This window comes from Pundamilia nyererei, unplaced genomic scaffold (assembly GCF_000239375.1).
Source record: "Pundamilia nyererei isolate P.nyererei 1_Seehausen unplaced genomic scaffold, PunNye1.0 scaffold00020, whole genome shotgun sequence".
Taxonomy (NCBI): domain Eukaryota; kingdom Metazoa; phylum Chordata; class Actinopteri; order Cichliformes; family Cichlidae; genus Pundamilia; species Pundamilia nyererei.
The window spans coordinates 714,909-715,939 of NW_005187421.1; positions in this window are offsets into that span (position 1 = coordinate 714,909).

The window sequence follows — 1,031 nt, forward strand, 5'->3', positions numbered from 1 at the left end:
AAAAAGCCTTTAGAAAGCCTGCTGAACTGTTGCTTTAGACCACTTCACAAAATTACACGAAAGTCAGGCTCCTTTAGTGCAAAATGTAAAATAATGAAGGCTGTCTCAATACTTCTGCACATTAATAATAATTCTGTTAAATCAGATTATGATGTATTATGATGTAAAACTGCAGTTCAAACTAACCTGACAAAAAGATCCAAATTTATTTGAATGATGATAACAGTAATCAGTAAATAATTATTTAGCAACCATATTTCTACTTTGCTCTCACATCTCTTGCAGAATAAAAACAGCTGTGGAATTATTAAATGTAAAGCTCTGGCCAAACAGAGCATCTGAAAGTCATCATTCTCTATTCATGGCAGATGTATTTTGATAGATATTTCTTTTCCCCCCGCATTCTGTGGTTTGCCTAAAATTACAGGCATATTCTGCTTTTTTAAACTCCTTTTCCGGACTATTAGAAACACAGTGTGTGGTCAAACTGTGCAGGGGAAATGTGTATGTATGCACAGCTTGAAAAATAATCCAAAACAAATACTGCAAATGAAGGTGGAGATGGAGCTGTCTGTTTGAGTTTGAATGAATGAAAGAGTCTCGAATGGGCTTTGACAGCTGCTCTGTAATCCATCAATAGACTACAAAGCAAGTCCTTTATTTTTGAAACATCCTTTTTTAAAAAACTTTTTTCCTCTACTGGCCCCAAAATGCAAGCCTGACCTTTTAAAAGAACAACCTGATGTCGGCAGGCAGGCGCCAAACCAGGAGCTCAGCAACACTTTTGCAGGCTGTGCTTGTCCCAGCTTCCTCATCTGCATTTATAAATCCTAGTGGATTTTGTGCCATTCAATATCCAGGAAAAAAAAAAATAAAAACACACGACAAAAGATAAGAGTAGAAGTCAAACAGAAAAAAAACTCCCCATGAAGTAATACTTTAGAAGAAGCAGTGCAGATAAATGTGGGGATTTGTGTCATCATTTAACTATAAATCCCTTTCCACGTGGTGACAACAGCCTGACTCTTAAT